General features: G+C 53.0%; 1 long non-coding RNA gene across 3 annotated transcripts in view; it reads left to right on the top strand.

The window, feature by feature from the left end:
- The window catches only part of LOC110255867 (uncharacterized), a 477,486-nt gene that overhangs the window by 428,666 nt on the left and 26,408 nt on the right, over window positions 1-22,412 (top strand). For all 3 annotated transcript variants that reach the window (XR_014819982.1, XR_014819983.1, XR_014819984.1), the window contains 2 exons: window positions 116-248; window positions 11,371-11,526. This is a non-coding gene — a long non-coding RNA (uncharacterized LOC110255867). The remainder of the gene's footprint in view (window positions 1-115; window positions 249-11,370; window positions 11,527-22,412) is intronic.

Below are 22,412 nucleotides of genomic sequence, written 5' to 3' on the forward strand. Positions count from 1 at the left end.
CCATTGCTAATGATACTGGAATTTTAAAAAAATTTTTTTCAGATGTGGACATGCTGTTCTGACTCTCAAAATTCTCTCTCTCTCTCTGTTTTTTCTTTTTTCTTTGTCTCCCTAGGTTGGTTTCTTTCAGGAAAGCAGAGCTTGCTTTAATCAGGTCCTCACACCTCGTTTTCACTCCAGCATCAGGGGACGCTATTACCGAACACTGAGCTCCCAGCACAGTCAAATGGACACGCATGAGTTAAGAGGTAAGAGTGGAGTTCTTCGAAGTCCAAATGCAGTGGATGAAATCTATTTTTCCTGAACTTTTCAGGAGACACGTAGTGAGGGTGTTCGTTAGAGGTATGGCATTTAGACCTGGAAAGGGCTTGGAGCTCTGACTTCCTGCATTGCCGCATCTCCGCCCCTGGGCTCACCGTTTCAGACATCCATGGAAGCTCCCGGAGAAGTTCCTTCGCATTTCAGAAGACGAAACGCCCCGACGTCGTGATCACTTTTAGTTCGTGGCTACAGCTGACGGGTACCTAGACGCCACCATGTTCCCCTCTGAAGGATCGGAAGCCTTTGTCCACTGGACATGAGGAAAGGAGATGAGGTGTGACTCCCAGCGGGACACAGGGAGCTCTTGACCCCGAGCAGACCCAGAAGGAGGGAGCTGCCGCTAAGTCAGAACCTAGCAAAGGAAGTGTCTCTGCACAGGGTACGTCTTAGCAGAATGAAACCAGGGTCCCCAGCCACCACCAACAGCAGTAACGGGTCAGCCACCAATGAGACGCGTACCAGGGGACCGTGATGCCCCCCCCCACCCCCCCGAGAGCTGCACTGATCGGAGAGCGGTTATGTGAGAGCTACTGGGGGCAGTTATTCCATTTATCCCACAGACATGGACTTTGATCTACCCCCGGGTTGGAGATATCCAGAGAGTCGCCACGGAAAGACTCGTTCACCAAAGTATGGAGTGACTCATGGGCCCTATTCAGAAATGCAGAGAAAAAGAAAAAACCCACAAGCTGTATTGAGGTATTAATTCATTTGGCTCTTTTCCGTCACAGAGGAGGTAGGCTGCGGCTACAAAGGGTTCCCCCAAATCAAGTCTAATGGAACTGTTGTGGCCAATAAAAGATTATATGCAAACCCCAAACATAAACCAGAGCATGGGCTCGGGACTCCGCGGGGCGCATCCTCAGACACGCGCTTTATGACAGGCTCAGAAGAAACAAGGATCAAATCCGCCTGGGAACCGTGAGGACGCAGGTTCAGTCCCTGGCCTCACTCCGTGGGTTAAGGAGCCGGCGTGGCTGTGGCTGCGGCGCAGGCCGGTGGCTGCGCCTCTGATTCGACCCCCAGCTTGGGAACCTCCATACGCTGCAGGGGCGGCGCTAAAGAGAAACAGAGAACAAATAAGGGAAAAAATTGTCTTCTCCAAATGCACATTTATAGCTACACTTAAATGTAAATGTGTCCTCCTCCTCACACTGCATGAACTACACACACACACACACACACGCACAGACACACACATACACAGACCCACAGACACACACACGGACCCACACACACGCACGCACACACACATACACAGACACACACGCACGCACAAAGACACACACACATGCACAGACACACACACACACACAAAGACACACACACGCACAGACACACACATACACAGACCCACAGACACACACACGGACCCACACACACGCACGCACAGACACACACATACACAGACCCACAGACACACACACGGACCCACACACACGCACGCACACACACATACACAGACACACACGCACGCACAAAGACACACACACATGCACAGACACACACACACACACAAAGACACACACATGCACAGACACACACAGACACACACATACAGACACACACATACAAAGACACACAGACACAGACACAGACACACAGACACACACACGGACATACACACAAAGACACACAGACACACGCACAAAGACACACACGCACACAGACACACACACACAAAGACACAATGGCAATCTGATCAGGTATTTATTACGGCATATATAGGGCACAGATAGACCACGTCCTGGTGTTTCTTCCACCAGTAGATCAAAAATGCAAAACCATACAACACAAAAATTTGGTTTGGCTCTTATTTATTCATTTTTAGGGCTGCCCCCAAGGCATATGGAAGTTCCCAGGCTGGGGGTTGATTCGGAGCTGCAGCCACTGGCCTACACCACAGCCACACAATGCCAGCGTCTGCAGCTACACCACAGCTCACAGCAACGTGGGATCCTTAACCCACTGAGCAAAGCCAGGGATCGAACCCACGTCCTCATGGATACTAGCCAGGTTCATTACCACTGAACCACAACAGGAACTCCTGCTTTAGCTTTTAAAACAAAATTAATTTATTTAAGCAGACAAACAAAAATTCTTATTAACTATAAGATCAGAAAATCCTTCTAAAATTATGTTTTATAGGCGTAAACTCCTGCGTAGAATTTTTTTTTAGTTTGAAGTAGAAGAAACCCAGCAGTCCTCTGAGAGATTGGCTGAAACATTGGCTCTCTCGGGATGAAGAGTTTCTTTGCTAATTCAAGGTTGAGGAAGAGAAAAAACGAGGTTTCTGAAATCCAGCCTCCTCCTGGACTCCTCCCGAGGGCTCCCAGACATCGTTTTATCCACTGTACTGCGGCAGCCGAATCTGCATTCGTCCTAACTTATCACCTGAGAGGGTGTTCGGTCGCCTCAAAGGGAGAACGCACGTCTTGGTGAGTCTGGGAGTCAGGTTCCTACTGTGATGTGTTTATGGGGAAAAAGGAGGAACGATGCAGAACTCTGTAATAACCAGGTGACCTGCGAGCGCATTCGGCCAACACGGAAGCAACGCACTCAGCCGGGATCAAGACGTGAGGGCCTCTCGTCGTCACCCTTCGTGTGGGTGGAGCAGGTGTCCTCAGAGGGGTGTCCAGAGGGTCCCATCATCCAGGTCCTCTTGTTCCGCAGATAAACGGCACCCGTTGCTTGCAAGGTTCTAACCTGAAAACCACGGTATTTTGAGTCACCTGGAAAATGCAGTTCGCTTTAAATAGAATGAAGTAAAACATGAGAAAAGAATATTTTTCTACATTTAAGAGCACAGCTGATGTTTCTACCAACAGAAATTACAAAAGGAAAAATTAAGTGGCTGTTCACATCGTACATTTAAAATTACACGATTACTATTTGGTTCGGAGAGCTGTACGTTTTTCTAGCATTTTTTTTTTCATTTTATTTTCCCACTGTACAGCAAGGGGATCAAGTTATCCTGACATGTATACATTACAATTACATTTTTTCCCCACCCTTTGTTCTGTTGCAACATGAGTATCTAGACATAGTTCTCAATGCTACTCAGCAGGATCTCCTTGTAAATCTATTCTAAGTTGTGCTCTAGCGTTTCTTAAGGGGCATTTGTACACCAGAATTACTTGCGATGCTTCCTAAAAATAGGGATTCCGGAATCCCTTCAGGAGCAGACACCCAGAACAGATAAACACTTTAATCTGAGTGTAGGTGTGTCTCAGAGATCTTCATGCATATAACGAACTCGCCAACTAACTGCTTTGCCACAAAACTTAGGGGAACACTGTGTTTGGACAAGGCTCCTGCCTCTTTGTTAACATGTTGATTGAAAAAATGAGAAAAAAATAATCCCACTTGAATTGCTCCAAGGCATAAACTACCTTGGGGCATAGATGGAGTCACTCAGTTATTCTAAGCCTTGGAAGTTGAACTGCTTCCTTTAAGATACAAAAAGTTAGATGTTAACAAAACTGATCATAAGGGCATAAAGACTCCCTAAGAGCTTAGAGCTGTGCTGAGTCGCTTAAAATTTGACTACTGAGGAACTGAGTTTTTGATGGAAATAAGTTTAAGCAGTTACAGGTGGCTAGTGGCGACCATACTGGACAGTAGAGCTATTCTTTCCTTCCATTACCATAGAAAGTTCTAGTAAGCAGTGCTCTCTTAGAAGAAAACAGTGTCCAGTGGTGCCCAGCTGACTTTGAGACTAGCAGGATATGTTCCCAAAGTCCCTTGACTTCCTGGCAGGAAGGCTGCCAGAGTAAGACAGTGTTACTGGCCAAGTACTGTGTTTTGCATATAGAGACGATACAGTGTGTCTACTGCATGACACTTACGGACAAGACAGATAATTTGATTGGAAAATTTACAGATGCATGGAAATATTTTTAGATTGTATGTTCCTGTTCTCGAATTTCCAAGTGTTCTTTTTCAATCATTTTTACTTCTCTATTGATCCTGCCCATCTGTTTCCACAATATGTTCATATTTTTATTTAAATCCTTCAAACTATTTATAATGATTGTATTAAAATGCATCATTTCTGTCATTTCAGGTCTGTTTTTTAACTGATTTTTCTCCTACTCATATTTTTTCTCACATTCTCTTGCTTTTTTTTTTTTTTTTTTACATGTCTGGTGATTTTCTCTTGTATGCTGGGCATAGTAAATGCCACTTGGTTGAATATCCAATTATTACTCTCTTCATTTAAAGAGAATTAAGTTTAATTCAGAGGCAGTTAATTTACTTGCAGATCAGCTTGCTCTTTTAAGTCTTCTTTTAAGCTTTGTTAGGGCACGCCTAGAATAGTCTTTACTTTGGGGCTAAAATAGCACTATTATTTTATTTTATTTTTTTTTTAATTATCGTTGATTTACAATGTTCTGTCAATTTCTGCTGCACAGCAAAGTGACCCAGTCATACACACATACATATATATATATACCTTCTTTTTCTCATATTGTCTTCCATCGTGGTCTAGCTCAAGAGACTGGGCACACAGTTCCCTGTGCTGTACAGTAGGGCCTCACTGCTTGTCCATTCTCAGTGGAATCGTTTGCATCTACCAACCCCAAACTCCCCATCCACCCCACCCCTCCCCCTCAGCAACCACAAGCCTGTCTCTGTCTGAGTCTCTTTCTGTTCTGTAGATGGGTTCATTTGGCCCATATTTTAGATTCCACAAACAAATGATTTCCTATGGTATTTGCCTTTCTCTTGCTGCCTGACGTCACTTGGCATGAGCATGAGTGTCTCTAGTTGCCTCCCAGAGTAACCCTGTTCTTAAGGCAGGTGTCTTGCGGGGTGTCAGGGGAGTGCCGTGTGCCTCCGTGAGGTCTCTCCGTATGCGAGACCCGCGTGCATCGTGGGCTTTTCCCACTCAGCTCACTCTCCTTGGTGGCGGATCTTTCCCCGCCATGTCAGCACCCGGCCTTTGGCATCCAGAGCCATCTGCAATCAGGGACCCAGGGGCGTTTCTGTGGGGTTCTGGACTCCATCTCCGGGCGTTCCTTCCACCCCGCCCTCCAGGGCTCTGCAGTCTGTCTCTGCAGCTCAGCAGGACTCCCTGCCTCCGCAGGAACCCCCCCGCCAGAGGTGCCTCCGGGAGGAACGGGGATGATTTGGGGCCCCCGCCCAGCGCGTTTCCTTCTCGTGGATCGCAGTCCTGCCCTGACGGTCATCTGGCATCTGAGGACAACTGTCCCCATGTTTTGTCAGTTTCAGAGCTTTAACAGAAAAAGATGGAGGTTGACATCCGTTTTTCTATCATGAAAATGGAAGTGCAAGTGGCAATTAACAGTTAAATACAGCTAAGACCTACTAGAATTTTTTAAAATTTAAACAGTGGAATTTCCACTCATCAAATACATTTGCCCGGAGGACAAAGCCTGGATAAGTTAGATTTACTTGTAGAGGAGGATTTTCAGGACTTAATAGACCAGAAACTTGTCACGTTAGTTTCATCACGTCCTGTTTGGGACACATCTGCAAGATGAAATCAAGAGAAGGCCATAGTCCTTGCATGAACGTGGGTCCCTGGATTAGCAAGTGAGAGGCTTTGGTTCCTGTGGCTCCACTGAACCTGCCTGTATCACCCTGGATCATGACTTTGGTTCCCAAACTGTGTGCCAAAGTGATCTGGGATATGTCACAACAAACTCCCAGAGGTGCCACGGGCTGTTTTCAGCTCCCGAGGGAGACCCAGGGATCCTTGCCATCAGCTGGACACGGCACAAACCTCCCGCCTGGTGCGGCTCACCGTTGACACTGGCTGTGCCATCTTCTTATGATGACATCTTTTTCTTAATGACGCTGGGTTTGGGCTAATTGCTACGATAAGACGCAAAGTACTCTTGTCTTTTGTTTTTCATGGGGTTTGGGGCCTCTGGAATAATACGGACATAATAGATGCAGAAATAGAGCCTAAGAAGACAGGTTTAAAGTTATCACCATGAGACAAGTTGAAAATAACGAGGATGGAGTTAAGAAGAGTTGGGTGATAGACACGCAGCGGAGACGCCTTGCGGGGACCCAAGCCCTCACTGTTTCTGGAACCACGAACCAAAGGAAGGGGCTGCAGCATGTTATTTAGAGTTCTGAGGCTGGCTCCAGGACCACTAGAAACAGAAGTAGCTAACACAGTTGGTATGTTCAGGCGAGTGGGCACGTACAGCTTCTCTTTGTGATCCGTGCTGTGCTGTCTGCCCTTTTTTGTGCTACACGATATTCCACTGCAAAACATAAAATTAACAAAATGAAAACTAGGCGTTTTTTTTTTTTTTTTAAAAAAGAGCAAAGTACCACATGAAACTCCGTGTAGAACATAAAATGAAGGTGTTGGTACACAGCTAAACCTCACGCCAGGAGCAGACGCACGTGCCTCTCATAAGACAGAACAGTTGCTTAAGAATGGAGTGAAAACATCCCTTTTTTCCTTCCGCTGAGACGGATCATTTTTGCTTTCGATTGGCTATGTGGTGTTAGTACAGAAAGAAACATCAGGGAGTTAGTTCCCTGGTGGTCTAATGAACCGCTGAGGCCCGGGTTCAACCCCTGGTCTGGGAACTGAGATTCTGCTCATAGCGGCCAAAAAACTACATCAATAGGTTGAACCCAACTCTTTAGTAAACACAACTCTTCCGTATTTCTGTTGGCTGAGGCTGCTGTGGGAGTCTTCGGAGGCGCGAAGGGCACCGTGAGTTGGGAGAGTCTGGGAGCCTCTGGACCAGAGAGTTCATCTGTCTCAGGGTCTGTGTTCCCTTCTGCAAATGCACAGGCTCCAGTACGTAGTTTTAAGGCCTCTTTCCCGTCGCGTGCCTTGGGCGTCCGGGCCCGTGTCCTGCAGGTGGTTGCTCAGTGGCGTGATGAATGATCCTTCTTCCATCAGGGGCGGGGAGGAGAGATGCCGTGGGATTCCCCACTTGCCTCTGAAGCAAGAGCCCCATGGCTCCTGGAAAAGGCAGAAACCAAGTAGGACCATGAGCATGTCAAGCAGATAAGAACCAGAATTTTAAGCCGTGAGCTGTGGGGTAGGTCACAGATGCGGCTCAGATCCCGTGCTGCTGTGGCTGTCGTGTAGGCCGGCGGCTACAGCTCCCATTCGACCTCTAGCCTGGGGTCTTCCATATGCCATGGGTCCAGCCCTAAAAAGGAAAAAAAAGAAAAGAAAAGAAAAGAAACAGAGTTTTAAACTCAGTTCCAATCCCCACACCAGAATGACAAGGCTCCAGCCCAGGACAGAGCACAGACTTGAGCCCAGAGCTCTCCACCCGCTCAGAACACAGCCAATGACCTGGGGTCCACCCAGCTAACGTGGGGCCAAAGGACTCCATACAGAGAACTCAGAATGTCCACAGAACTTGGACAGAAAAATAGTCAGCTTTACTCTTATCAAGCTTTAACTGCAATGCAGCATATGAATTTAGCGTACGAATGCAGTCCGCAAACCACAGGACTAGCAGCATGCCCCCTGACTTTTTCACCAACTGAAATAATCAGTATTTTCATGTCACAGCACACTTGTTGCAAATACTTCAAAATACCATTTATGGCTTCCTACCACTTTGAAATTGCAGTCGTTTTTAGACCTGCCATGGACTTGATACTTAGTGCATTATGGAGGGAAATTATGACTATATCAAAAAGTAGTTTAAAAATGCATTCTGATATTTACTGTTCAATGTGGGTTGTCTCCTTGGCAATCTGAAATCTTAGTTTTAACTCTTTATTGTGGAGGACCTGGAACACACATCAAAGTAGGTCAAATGATATTGGCAAGCCACAGGTCCATCACCCAAATGTACCCACACAGCCACAGCAACGTGGGACCCGAGCCGCGTCTGCGACCTACCCCACAGCTCACAACGCCGGGTCCTTAACACACTGAGCGAGGCCAGGGATCAAATCCACATCCTCGTGGATACTAATCGGGTTCATTACCCACGGAGCCACGACAGGAACTCCCAAGTCTAACACTTTTACTTGGTCAACATGGCTTTTAAGTTTCTTAACTTCTAGAGTCTGCCTTCACTTTTTCTCTCTCTTCTTGCAGTTTATTTCTTGAAGTTCAAGGGCTGTCTCTGTCAGCATCATCCAATACGGACCCCTCTCCTGCCAAAGGCACGGGGAGGCTCCGCGGGTCGGAGCAGAGCTGTCTGACCCTGAAGTGCTCTTTGCACTGAACCATGTTCCACCCACGACAGGACACGTCTCTCCCTTGGTCCCATAAGCTACCCCCTTCAAAACCTTTCAACACAGCTGGCATCTCACCCATCCTGGGCTGGAAATGGCTGGGTCCAGTTAAGAGTCCCTGTGCGGGGTTGTAGTCCATCCGTACCCGGCGGAGGAGCTGTCCAGGGGGTTCCTCAAGTCCCTCAGGGCCCCTTGTGCACCAGCCTGGCCCGATGCCTCCTCCACTCCTGACAGCTGCCACCCCATCCTTCCACCCCCCCCCCCCCCGCCCAGCGGTTCAGCCCCACATCCTGTGCTGCTCTTGGGTGGCTTCGCTGCTTCTCTGCCTGTCGGGCCAGGTCACATCCTGCACACCTTGTCACCTCCACCATGTCTCTCACCGGGCCAGTGTCTCTTATTCACGCCCCCCTGCTGTCTCATGACTATCTCATCACAGCTCTTATCGATGTGTCATCGGGCCTCTCATCAACGGCCCCTGACACCTCTGCTGTCTCCTCACCCCTCAAGGTCTCACGGAGGCGGGCCCATCCCAAAGGAATGCAGATGTAAGTTTGGACGTCAGCATCCCTACGGATTGGCCGCCATGCCCTGTTGGTAACACCTGCCTCAGCTTGGTCATGAGGCTGCCGACAGGGCAGGGCTGCGTGCCGAGGGCTGGGGTGCAAAGGGACAGGACGGTGGAGGGTAAACCAGTGCTCGCCCCCTCCCCCTCCTGTCTTCTGCCCGAGGTCCAGCCTCTCCCTCCAGGTGGTTCTCAGGTCCTTCCCTCTTGGCTCCAGCTGCTGCCGTCATGCAGGACAGCAGTGGTTAAACCCACACTCTGGAATCGCATGGCTTGGGTCCAGATGCCAAGCTTGATGCGTCCTGTGTGATTTTCAACTGTGAAAAGGAGACAGGATTCTTAGGAAGATGAAACAGGACAATGAGGGTAAAAATAGCCCAGTGCCAGGTCCAGGCTGTGTTTTCAGTACCGGCTTGTGCTCACGACTGCTGTCGCCTCTGCCTCTCCGAGTCTCACACACCTTCCTTCTCCATCATCCTGTGGCCGCAGTGAGACACACCCCCCCCCCGCCCCCCACCTGCCAGCTCCTCCAGCAGCCCTGCCCCACCCCCCACCTGGGCTGACAGGGACCGTTCAGGGCACTTGTTTTTCTGTGGCCTTCGAGCTGGCTCCTCTCCCACCTCTAGGCTTCCAGACGTGCTCCTCTGGCTCCTCCGTCAGCCTGGCTCACCACCTCTTTCCCAGATGGGAGACCCGGCTGCCCCGAGGGCCACTGTGTCCCGTCCCCTCTTCCTGGGACGTCCCTTCCCTTGGCAGCACCGCCAGCTGCATGGTGTTGACACCCACATCCAACTCCCAACTCTTGTGACCCAGCCAGGCCACCTCAGTATCCCCAAGCCGCCGAGCATCCTAACGCGCCTCCGAGGGTGAAGACGAGCCGCTCCGGCGCGCGGGCTTCCGGTGACAGGAACCCTACTTTCTGCTAAGACCAAACACGTGGCGGTTTTTCAGCCCTGATGCCTTTTCTCCTAAGTCTCTGCTGCCCGGTCGGCATAGCCCCTTCCTACTCCAAGGAGGAGACCCCGCCCACACCCCCCTTTCTCAGATGCGAGGCCAGGCGAGCTGGACAGGCAGGCTTCCTCCCTCCACCGAACCGGCTCCGGGGTCTGCCCCGGATGCGTGCGCAAACACCTGCACACCCCGCCTCGATGCTGACGGCAAGCGGATGTAATCCTCCCTGTGGCCGGAAGTGATGCTGCGGGCAGCAGCCTGAGTCCCTGTTCCCAGCTGCCCTCCATGCTGCCCCTCGCACTTGCGCTCCCCCCCCCAACCCGTTTCGGATCTTTATCTCAATCGTGGAGGGCATTGCCCGTCCCCGCCGCGGTTTCCCGCCCTGAGAAGATTCCTAAGCTGAGGTCGGAGCTCCTCTGTGGCCCCCTCATGGTGCCCCGAAAGGGAGCCTTTCTCGGTGTCAGAGGGGAAAGAGCTTCTGATTTCGGAAGAACAATTTTTGAAAATGGATTTGTATGCATAACAACTATGGCAGTTGGTGATGGTGGAGTCAGTGACTAATAAAAATGTCATTTCCCGTGATTTTTATAAATTACAGTAAATATGCAGTAATCGCCCACATTAGCTGCTGAAATGCAGGCAGCCATCTGGAGGGGAGGCCAGGCACCTCACTGAAGCCTCCAGAGGTAGACCCCACAGGAGCATTTGACACCTAGGAAAACAGTCGTCAATACAGGCTAGAATTTGGAGAAGGGGAAGTGTTAAAATACATGTATGTCAAGCAGATAAATTTGGACTTCTCCATGAGGATCTGTCATGTCAAACGGGAAATAGCTATAAATTACTCGTAATCGTAAAAATCTTGTCATTTATAACCTTTAAAGCAACGGGGCTCATTTAACACATCAGCTCATAGATCATAATCTAGGACAGTCAGCCTGGCTGTTTATTTCACTCTTAACGTGTGGAAACCAGAGCAAATGATGCCTGGGCCACCAAAGACCCCCAGCGTCCCTTTGGCTCTGGGGGGCCGTTGAACCAGGTGTAGAGACCGTCTGGAGCCCAGGTTGCGGGGTGTCAGGACAGGAAAACCCTTCCTGCTCCCCAAGGAAAATTAAGATGTGATTGGCAATGTCCTGGCTGGGGTCATCTCCTAATAATAATTCCAAGCGAATCCCGCCGTTATTCTGTTGACTCGTTTTACTTAGGAGCTGTCTGAAGTCGTTGGAGCTGAAAGTAGGTTCCAGCGCTCCAGGCGTGTTCGCGGTATCTTGTAATCATGTTGCTAACCAGTCCGCAGGCAGGCGATGATCGGAGTTCTGTGTCGATTTCAGATGCTCCAGTATATACTCCCCCAGAGCAGAAGCCGGCTCGGAGACGTTTGTAAAGAGGCCGCCGTGCCCCCAAGAAGGGGGTCCAGGGGTGCAAGCCAGGAAGATGAACACACAAAGCCGTTTTCTGTTTCAACGGGGAGATGCAGTGGGAACCAGGTACTCACGACAGATGCCTAACGAGGTTTGCAGATGCCCTGAATGTGTAGCTGACGTGGGTCGATGTGGCGGCGGCGGCGGGGGGGGTGGGGTGGGGGGGCTCTTGGAGAGAAGGGGTAGGAGCAGAGGGCACAGCCACGTGCCAGACGACCACTCATGCTTTTGGCCGAAAGAGAGAGAGGGAGAGGGACTTGGGGCACGGAGCTCACATTCACACCTGCATCGCTGTCGTGAGCACGAGGACGGGCCGGGTTGGTCTCCAAAGACACCCAGCGTCCCCCGTCTTTGCCCTGGCACAACCCCCCACCTTTGCTCCCGACTGGGCTCAGTCAATGCTTACCTGGGCTTCTGCCACCTGCCACCACCGGGACCCCGCCATGAGTCTGTGGGCGCATGCGAGTGCACCTGAGTGAGAACGCTCGCGTGCACACACACACTCACACACACCCCACCCAGCCCAGAAGGCCAAGGCGAGGGCAGTAGCCACATTTAGACTCCTCGGTCTGTTGGTTGGGTAGCTTTCCCCTTTTCGTTCTTCTATATCCTACCAAGGCCAATGCCAGCAGGGTGAAAATTTGCTGCTGGTCCAATGTAGGCACACAGGCTGATTTTTCACTGTTGTTGTCTTTTTAGGGCCACACCCCCAGTATATGGAAGTTCCCAGGCTAAGGGTTGAACTGGAGCTGTTGCTGCCCGCCCTACACCACAGCCACAGCAACGCCAGATCTGAGGCACGTCTGCGACCTACACCACAGTTCACGGCAACGCCAGATCCTTAACCCAATGAGTGAGGCCAGGGAGAAAACCTGCATCATATTAGTTGGATTACTGCTGAGCCACCATGGGAACTCCCTGATTTTTTTTTAAAGAGTTTTTTAGGAGTTCCCTGGTGGCCTAGCAGCTAAGGATCCAGCATGGTCTTAGAGACCATGGAACCTGTGGCACAGGTTCGATCTCTAGCCCAGGAACTCCCACATACTGCAGGAATAGCAAAAGAAAAAAAAGCTTTTTTAAATTTAATTTTAAGGAGTTCCCATAGTTTCTCAGCAGTAACAAACCTGACTAGTATCCATGAGGATGCAGGTTCAATTCCTGGCCCCACTCAGTGGGTTAAGGATCCGGCTTTGGCATGACCTGCTGTGTAGGTCGAAGATGTGCCTCAGATCTGATGTTGCTGTGGTTGTGGCTGTGGCGTAGGCCTCAGCTGCAGCTCCAATTCCACCCCTGGCCTGGGAACTTCCATATGCTGCGAGTGCAGCCCTAAAAAGATGGATAGATGGATGGATGGATGGATGGATGGATGGATAGATGGATAGATAGACAGACAGGCAGACAAATAAATTTAATCTCAAAAAGAAGTTAAATTTAAAAATTAGCTTCCAATGATAAGCAGTTTAATTGGTTCCTTGCATTTAACTGCTTCCTTTAAAAGTAGTTGTTAGTATCTCTCTGAATTTAACCCTGTCCTCATAGTAATGGCTAATTTCTGTAGATTGATTGCCAGCTGTCAGTGTGGCTGAAGTGGGGCTTGAGGACAGGACAGCATTCATAGGCGGAGAGTTAGGTGCTATTCAGGTCAGTTCAGTAAAAATTCTGTAATTCAGGGAGAAAAGCTGAGCCTGGGAAACAAACGAACTCTGCAGATCAACAGCCTCCAGTCTGGAATCCCGAAACCCAACCCAACCCAACCCAACCCAGCCCGACCCGACCGGCCTCAATCAGCCACTTTTCTTCGACACATATCGAACATGTGTGTGCGGGAAGTAACACACTGATTTTCTGGCACCCGTATGCTTCCAATAAACTGGAACACCGGGGTTCTTTCTCCAGCCTAGGTAGTTTCGAGAAATGCCAGCGTCCTACGTCTTTGGTCCCAGTTGCTATAGTCTTACTGGTGAAAGACTGTCTTTTTCCTCTTTTTTCCTTCTTTGGTGAGTTGAGTGGACAACTGTCTTGATGCTCCATTTTTAAACTGCAGATAACTGTAGGATGGTTGCTGCCTGTATCGACTACATATTATTTTAACACATATGATCATTTTTAACGAAGTTAATTTCTGTAGAATCATGGATAATTTTGAAGATACTTGGGGCCAAATGGTACAAATTCATTACTTGACCAACCCAACCATTCATACTGCATTTCCTTGGTTCGAAGAAATGCTAAAACACATCTTCAGTTTTATCATCTCTGGAAGCTACACGCACCATTACCCTCAGTGACGACGCACGGTTAGGAGTGGCAGAGCTTTTCATACACAGGGGCATGGGAAATGAAGACTTACCTTCCAATAGATGGCATCTTGGGCTTGTGGAGAAGAAAGACTATGTGCGTGCGGAGGTAACCTCTGGAAGACTTCTCATCCCTGTGGTCTGGGGTGAAGAAAAGCTGTGTCAAGGATACTTCCTTACAGAAAAGTTATAAGTTACACCCCCAAACGCCAGCGGGGCTCTATTTATTCCAAAAAAGTCTTGTACTGGTCCTGAATGGTTGACCCTGGGCTGCAAGGTGCATTTGACAGCGGTTCCCATGGGCTTGTCCAACCCCAGTGGAGAGAGTTCCAAATAAAAACTCTAGAAGACTCTCAAAGGAGGAAGGAGGAAGGCCAGTTTGCCCGTTGGTACCCAGGCTGATGATGAGTCAAATGAAAATTCCAAGTTAGCACCACCAAATGGGATCGAGTTAATATTTACGATTCTCGCTAATTTAAGATGAGCTCGCCAGTGTGTGTGCCGTCCTGGGCTACACATGTGCTGACTTTCTGGAAACTTTACAAGGCAATTATTGTACTGCAGGAAAGTCTCCACCACTGAGCCCTCAACCACACCACCCAGTCTTTCCTGCCTGAATCCATAATGTGCTCCTTTTCAGAGCCATAAGTCTTGGAGAGGTTTGGGAGCCAGTCTTAAGTATTAGGTCAGCTGTGAGGTGGTGTGGTTGAGAAGAGGAAGGATCTGTATAGATTTTTTCATTTTTAAACGTTAGGAGTTCCCGCCAGGAGGAGTGGACACGTTGGCTCTGTGCTCCAGCACCGGCTTCTTCCTGCACGCTCAGGGGCCTGTGGGACACGCGGACACCGGTGCCCATTTGCACACGTCCCTGTCCCTGCTCATTTTTTCCCAGCAGAGATGCCATTCCGTGGCTGAGGACAATGCTGTTCCCCTTCCAGGTCTCTGCTCCTCACCTCACCTCACTCTTCCTGGGGGCATTGCTCGCCTTCCAAACGTCCAACTTAAAGGGAATTACCTATCACCCCCATTCTGTGTCCCTTATCAATGGATGTTACACTACAAGGCGTTGCATTGAAAGGACACAAAGAAAGAGCAAGTCATGGCACATGGCCAAATAAAAGAGTAATGTTCTGGTGAATTTAGCCTCAATAATTTACTGCCATGGAAAAGTGGAAGGTGAACCCTTTGACCAGTAAATCTCTCCTGCCCGCGAAACCCTTATCTGGTTCCCTGCACCATATCCCGCACGAGGAAGCCGTCATCATTGGCTCTGGTTTGTTATTTGTAAACCTTGATCTTCTGCACTCGGTGTCCTAAATATGGATAATTAGCATCAGTTTATCACGCTTCTGCATATTTTCTCTTCTCTCCAAACATGCATGCTTCTATTGGCTGCCATGCTGCCACAGAAGATTATGGAGACAGATTGCAGAGAATGAATGTGCTCAACGAGATTAGGAAGGAATAGAAATAGCAACTTGGCCAATAAATTCCTCGTGAGGGCCTTATCATGCAATTACACGTTGACTCTCTGCACACTCTCCCAGCCTCTTAATCCAACGCCCCACCAAGAATAAAATTTCACTAATTTCTGAATTACTGCATGTCCTTCTGACTTGTGAGCGAGATGGCTTGGAAGAAGAAACGCTGCTGAAAACAACGCATCAAACTTTGTGATTAAAAAACAGTGAAACTTTATTTTTTTTTTTTTTTTTTTTTTGTTTTGTTTTTTTGTCTTTTTGTCTTTTTTGTTGTTGTTGTTGCTATTTCTTGGGCCGCTTCCGCGGCATATGGGGGTTCCCAGGCTAGGGGTCCAATCGGAGCTGTAGCCACCGGCCTACGCCAGAGCCACAGCAACGCGGGATCCGAGCCGCGTCTGCAACCTACACCACAGCTCACGGCAACGCCGGATCGTTAACCCACTGAGCAAGGGCAGGGACCGAACCCGCAACCTCATGGTTCTTAGTCGGATTCGTTAACCACTGCGCCATGACGGGAACTCCCAAAAAACAGTGAAACTTTAAATGTCAGAGTGGGCGACGCGAGCCGGGACGGTTGAGCGTTTCAGCTGCTGCGCGGGGCTGCACCAGGCCTGGGCCCGGAGAGAGGCCGCTCTTGGAGCCCCCGTTGCCTCCGGGTCCGCTTCTGGGGTTCAGAGCTGGGTGACGAGGAGGACTGCCGTCTCCTCAACAGAGGAGCTGGTGTGTTTGCAAACAGGACAGACCGCTCACTGATCACCGCTGATCACAGGGGCGATGCCCTGAGACCTGGGGGCACGTTGTCACTTGACCTCTGTGAGTGCCCGCCCCCCCCAGCCTGGGTCACCACGAGCAGCCACCCTCACGCCGACACGTTACAGCTTCTTGTGCCTGTTGACTTGTGTAAATGGGCGCCTTCCTGCCCCTGGCGTCCCCTAAGAGGCTGTAACCAAGACCACTGTCCAGGCGGCCACACGGGAGCTCCCTCTCCTCTGCCTGATAACCTTGTTCTCCTGGGCCTGACGACAGTGCCCGTGGTGAAGGAGGCACAGAAAGCCCTTCCATTCACGGGGGACTATTTATAGTCGGAGCCGGAGAGCAAGGTCAGGCAGTAGGACGCCCCCACAAAAGCCCACGCGCTGCCGGGAAAAGCCTGCGGGACTGCGGTTATGCTTCCAGAAGGATTGGAAAAATCCAGATCACATCTTCCCAACGATAGGCTCGCGGTGCAGAGGGCTTCCTCATGGTGCGAAGAACGTGTCAGCTAAAGAAATTCACAGCAAGATGAAGACGGACCGCCATGTGCCATCGGCTGCCCCTTAGGCCTCACACAGGGTGGGGAGGGGGTCCCTTGTCAGAAGACCCCATTCCAGGCCGGGAGTCTGGAGACAAAAGCGGACAGCATGCCTTCCGGGCCTGTGTCTGGAGCGTGTCTGCTGTGCCAGGCCCTGTTCTAAGGCCGAGCTGCCGAGGAGCAGCACAAAGGAAGGGGACCAGCGGGGACCCGCCGGCAGTTGAGGCTGGGATGTCCTGTCTGAGGAGCAGCTTTACCTCCTGCGAGCAGGCTGGTCTGCTGGCAGCCAGCCTGTGCCGGTTCCAGAGCGCCAGCCTGGAACCTGCTTCCCGCCCGTAGGAGCGAGGACCACGCCTGTGAGCCTAGACTTCAGGAGAGCCAGTTGCTCAGAAAACATCCGTCATCCCCCAGCCGCAGGCTTGAACACGCTGTGGCTGGACGATACCCACCCCTTGAGCCGTGGTCATCTGCCCAGGAAAAAAACAAACACGTCGTCCCCACATTGATCAGAGCAGTGGGCTGTGCTTTCCCAGAATCCTCTTCCCTTCCAAAGCCGGAGATGGGGGAGGGGGGAGGGACCTGTGCGGCCCTCCCCCCCCCCCCCCCCCCCCCCGTGCTGGCACAGGGCTGCTGAATTGGGGCCAGGATGGCCTGGAGGAGAAGCAGGACCGGGAGGTTTTTTCGGTGCCTGTTCTCGGGTTTGGCTGCATCGAGCTTCCCTCCAGCAAGGTGCCCAGGCCCCAGGCTCACCCCGCGCTTGGTGCGGAGCTGGGGGAACCTCCCGCCGACAGCGTGAAAGCCGATGAGGAGTTATTAATACTTGCCCTCCGCTCCCCTGTGTCATATTTCCTGAATCCGTGAGCTCGGTTGGGGGGGGGGGGTGAGAGGGAGCCGCTTGCCATTAATCTGGGAACAAACGGCCAACCTCGGTGACTGGGATTTTCGCTTTTCTTTTCTCACTTTTCTCAGTGCGGGGAAGCGCGGAGCCGGCGCGGAGCGATTGTGAGGGCCTCTGCTGGAATTTGGCAGCGCGGAGGCTTGGAGGGCAGCCCCATGCTGGCCCCTATTCAGCAGGCCAGTTTTCCTCGAGCTTTGGAAGTTTCACTCAGCCGTGCACTCAATGGCTTCACAAAGCTGATTACAAGCTTCAGCGCATTCCTGAAGGAGCCAAAAGCGACGCAGGTGCAAACGAGCCGAGGGAGCCCCTTATCCCGGTGACAGAATGGGACAAGCTGGGAAAGGCTTGGACCACACAAATCCAAGCTCACCAGGCAGCAGAAAGCCTGCCTTGGGAACCGGGGGTCATTATCCGCCCTATTCAGCGGGGCCCGGGGACCTTGGGGGCCCGGGAGGCCGGCCCGCGAGGGAGCGCCAGCGCGCGCCCGCGGCCCTGGGGACCCCGCGGGGCCTGCGGTGGGGCGGGGGTGCCAGCCCGCGACGTGTGCGTCCGCACGGTCAGCGTTTGTGAAATCCGTGCTCAGAAGGGCCCCGGGTCAACACCTCTAGGGACACAGGAAGCAACCGGGTGCGTGGACGTCGCGCCACCTTTGTTCATCCAGCGTCCAGACCGCACTGCCCTGTCCCCGCCCCCACCCTGGCGCCGAGGGTCCCTCTGCGCTCCGTTTCTCCCCCAGCCGGCCTTTCCCATCGGCCCGGGTTCCGACGGCGGGCGGTGGGAGGGACGGTGTCCGCGCGCCCAGAGTAGGGACCGAGGGTCCCCGGAGCGGCGGACAGAGGACGCCTTCGCTGCGAGGCCGACTCCCGCGGGGAGGCGGGCCGGTCCTCCCCGGGAATGAAGGACATGCCTCGCTCGCGATCAAGAACAGAAAACCCGGACCGCGGGAGGTGGAGAGAGAAGGGCAGCCCGGCAGGGAGTGCGCGGGAAAGGGCCGCTCGCGGGCTGGCTGGTGACCCGGCGCGGGCGCCGGCGGGACGCGGGGCGGGGCGGAAGCGGGGGTGGGAGCTGGCGCGCGGGGGTGGCAGCGCGGGGCGGAGCGGGCGCGCGGCCGTCCCCCGGCGGTCCCTGCGTGGGGCGGGGGTCCCCCTCGTGCGCGCCCCCTCGGCCCGCGTCCCCTGGGCCTCAGCCGCGTCGGCGGCGCGCTGGACCCGGCTGCGCCCCGGGGTCCCTGCGGGCAGGTCGCGGGCGGGCAGGGCGCGCGCGCCGACGCTCTTTTGTCTGATAACTAATTTGAGTTAATGCGATCTTTATGTAAAGCTAACAGCGGATAATTGTCTATTTTCTCGCCAACAATCTCCATCACAATCACTTATCTGGAAACCTGCGGCTGGATTAATCGTTATAGTCCCGGGATGAGTGGCGCTGCGATCCGCAGCGAACGCGGGTGGGGACAAGAAAACGCCTCCCGCGCGCTTGCGGGGCCTCCCGCGGCCATCCGGCTACTGCCGGGGACCCGCTGTGCCCGGGGGTCGGTGCCCACGGGGCGCGGCGACAGGGCGCCTGCACCAGAACTTGCTTTTGTTCGGGTGGGTGGTGCGGGGGCCGCGGCAGGCGGAGGGAGGGAGGAAGGGCGGAGAGAGGAGCACGGCCTGCAGGGCTGCGGGGAGGGTCCTGCTGGGCCCTCGGAGGAGGATCTCGCGCATCTGGACGCGGCCTCCGGGTACACGTGGCCCAGGAGCTGTCAGCGCCGGAAAGGCTTAACCTGGGAGGAAAGGTGCCCCTCTTCCCGGGAGGAAAGTCCCTATCCTGGGGTTCCTCCCCCTTCATCCCCTGCACTCCCCCCTCCCCCCACCGCCTGCTAAGTGACTTCTCCAAGATCCCCTTCCTCCAGGCTGGCCATCTCTGCAAACTCCAGGCAGCATGTACATGCCCCGAGATTGAAATCCCCAGGAGCCAAGATCTTGGGTGAGGAACCCCAAGATCCTGGTGCCTCCATCCCGGGTGCTCCCGTGTGAGGGTAAAACGGGGTGACAGGTGGATTTGAGGCCTGGGGGGGGGGGAGGCACGTGTGTGGCAAAGAGTTTGTCTGTGGAGCTGAAGTCAAAACATCACTGCAGATGAAGATCCACCAGGTCCTGGTGGAGAGCCCCGCGCTTGACTGCGTTGTGCGCTGGGAGGTGGGAAGGACCCGCTTCCGAAACCAGGCCCCGCCTCAGGCTGGTCGCTTGGAGGCAAAAACCGTGTGATTCCACTTCACTGCGACAGCTCAGCTCCCCGCCGCCAAGGGACCCCCATCACCACTCTTCAAAACGGTGTTTCTGGAAAAAAGCAAGGTCCGTCTCAACTGGTGACAGTTTGGGGCCACACGGAATGAAACGATTTGCTTCCCTTTGGGCGTCGTAACTGAAATTTCTGGAGTGAAAGAATAGGGTGAAACCAAATGCTGTAAAGTCATTGGATTTTTAGATGGAGGAGGCCCCCAATTACCCCCTAAATAAGGCATTGTAAACGCCTGTTAAAACCCTTAAGCCGCCTCTTTCCCCTCCAGCAACTTGATGAGGCCTTTAAAAGCAAACAAGTAAATCCACTCTGAAGTCGCGGCCGCCCGGCTGGGTTTCCCAGGCCGCTTTTTGTGCGGTGGCCGGGAACCCTCCCACTTAGCCGCTCACCTGAGCCGTGTCACCCTGGCCATCTTGAAGTGATCTGGGAACAATGCGGACCCCGCGACAGCCCCGCTGGTCACTCAGGCAGAACAGACTATGTAAATGCGGCGGGGGGACGCAGCGCCCGGGAACACTGGCCCCATTGTCTTGGGGTTTCAAAGCGCAGAGCAGCTGCACAGACTTGTCGCCTCGGACCCTCGGTTGCCACACTAATGTCATCATTGCAAAACATCAGATTTTGAAAACTACACAATCTGAATTCATTAGCAGCCTTCTCCATGACAAGTTTCAAACTCCAAAGTCCCGCCCCCGCCGCTGGGAGGGGCGTAGGGGGGTCCTCAAGGGACAACCGCTGGGGATGCTCACTTCCTCTTTCTGGTGGATTCGAGAACCATAAAGCCCCATTCTTGGTGTTCTGAGGTTGGACATCCGTCGAAAGACTTGGCGACTTCGATGTGTTCGCGTTTGCTCTTGTGTCGCTTGAAAAGTTTAAGACGCCTGAGAGCAGCCAAGGTGAAAAGTGGGGTAAATTGAACGAAACACATCTTCTGCCTCCCTGATAACACCACGGAGGTTTTGAAGGTATTGTCTTCAGATTGAACCCGAAGCAGTGCCTAGTAGCGCAGGGGTGCCTCCTAAGGTTTTCAGGCCGGTTACAGCAGGGGCCCACTCCTTGGCGCCAGTAGAAACTCCTGGGGACCCTGGGTGTCCCCACGACACCCCTCTTCGGGACCCGTGTACCTGCCCCACACCGACTGCTGACGCCTCTCGCTCTCCATCCCCTCGCCCCTCACCCCCATCTTCCAGGGGCGACCTCGTTTTTTCTAGAAGAGCCCCGGGGGAGGAGGCACATGTTGGGCTTCCCAGAGGCCCCAGCTGGTCAGGTTGGGGAGGGGGGCGGGGACCACGTGGGGCTGTGTGGCAGGAGGCCCGGGCCGCTTTCCACTCCTAAAGCACTGCTCAGCAATCTTTATCCACGTGTCCTTCTGCCTCTTCCCAGGATCTGCACCCGCCAGCCTGTCACTCCCTTATCCGTGGCTGGAACCCGTCCCCAGGATAAGGCAGTCCATATGGAAAAAGCCACCGAGCCAGTCTGTAGCCCAGAGCTGAGGATCGCTGGGGAAGCAGAGATGGCCCCCTCGCCCCAGGCCTCCCCAGGGGCCTCCAGCTTCCTGACAAACTGGACAGGAGTCAACCAAATAAAGGTTTTGAAAACATGACCAGGAGAACAGGGAAGTCCCTGAGAAAAGCCGGGAGGGTTGGGGAGATGAGGTGGGGGCGGGGCACACCCACAGGAAAGATGCAGGGGCTCGTGCTCAGTCTGGACAACTTTGGGGGAACTGGGTTAGAACATTCTTTTTTCTCTGCAGAAAATTTCCGATTTGGACCAGCCCTCTGCCCTTGGGAGTCTCTTCCAGCCTGGGACCCTTCTCCCCCACCTGTGGGCCTGGGCGCCAGAGCCTCTCCAGCCACCCCTCCCCCAACCCACACTCAGCAAAGGCTCCCAGTGCAGGTGGGACTGAGCCAGAGGGGGCTCTCCAGCGACCTGCTGTGGGGACAGGGACTGCCGGATCCTGCCAGGTCCATGCAGATGCAGTGGCATCAGCAGTGTCTCTACAGGGTGTAGACAGAGCCCAATTCATTATGGATGCCCAAGATATATTTGCTGAAGCCCTGAAGGGGCCCTGGCACCGTGTGGCCATGGGCAAGTGTGAGCAGCCCTTGAGCAGGTCCCGGAGCTGATGCACTCGCTCCTACCCTAGCCTGCCTCCTGTCTCTCACCATTCACAGGCGCTCACCACCCTCACAGGCACCCAGAATTGCTCTCCACACACGCCACCCAGAACCAGACACACCATCCCCCTGGGGGCTCACAGTCCCAGACTGGCTGATTCTGGGCGTGGCTGGCATGTTGCTAGGCACCTGACTTCCGGTGGGGGAAGAAATGACCTCTCTGGGAGGGAGCCGAGCTGCGTGTGTACATATATATATACGTGGCAAATCCTTGTGGAAACTCAACAGGCAGAGCAGTGGAGGGCGGGGCCGTTCATCTCTGACCCTTTGCTTCCGAGCTGTCCCTGGCTGGAGTGGATTGAATCAGCACTTTCTTTGCTTCCGCGTTTACTCTCTCCCAAGGATGTCTTCCTGGGCTGAGCTTGGACAGCTCTGACCCAATATGGCTTTGGCACCTGGCAGGTCCTGATGGAGGCGCAGGCAGAGGCGCAGTGGAAGGGCCCTGGGGCAGAGGACACCTGGCTACCTCTCTGACCATTTTTAAAACCTGAGTCCATGCTGCCACATTTGTATTTTTTGGTGTATTGG

Source organism: Sus scrofa, chromosome 11 (genome assembly GCF_054392235.1).
Source record: "Sus scrofa isolate SSC_HxYL_T2T_F1_AM1 chromosome 11, Sscrofa_HxYL_maternal_Yorkshire_Landrace_v2.0, whole genome shotgun sequence".
NCBI classification, from domain to species: domain Eukaryota; kingdom Metazoa; phylum Chordata; class Mammalia; order Artiodactyla; family Suidae; genus Sus; species Sus scrofa.